The 217-nt window shown below is 33.2% G+C and overlaps 1 protein-coding gene across 1 annotated transcript in view; it reads right to left on the bottom strand.

The window, feature by feature from the left end:
* LOC119594579 (nephrin-like) overlaps positions 1-217 on the bottom strand; it is a gene marked incomplete at its 3' end in the record, with an annotated part of 109,909 nt that overhangs the window by 61,843 nt on the left and 47,849 nt on the right.

Genomic DNA, 217 nt, shown 5'->3' with positions numbered 1-217 from the left:
CATTTACTCCCAAATCCCTTTCTCCGTCCGTTCCTTTTATATATTTCTCTTTCCTTTCTGAATTCCGTGAACAAAAATCAAATATTCATATTCTTCTATCATGCATGAGTTTATCTCCTTTGTTGTTGCAAACATGACTGTAAAAAAAAAAAAATACACACACGATGGCAATACACATAGTAACTTCAACGGGCAAGGTATGTAAAAATGATGAAGT

This window comes from Penaeus monodon, chromosome 34 (assembly GCF_015228065.2).
Source record: "Penaeus monodon isolate SGIC_2016 chromosome 34, NSTDA_Pmon_1, whole genome shotgun sequence".
NCBI lineage: Eukaryota > Metazoa > Arthropoda > Malacostraca > Decapoda > Penaeidae > Penaeus > Penaeus monodon.
The sequence above is the reverse complement of the archived record's forward strand: the minus strand, read 5'-3'. Positions and strand labels throughout refer to the sequence as shown.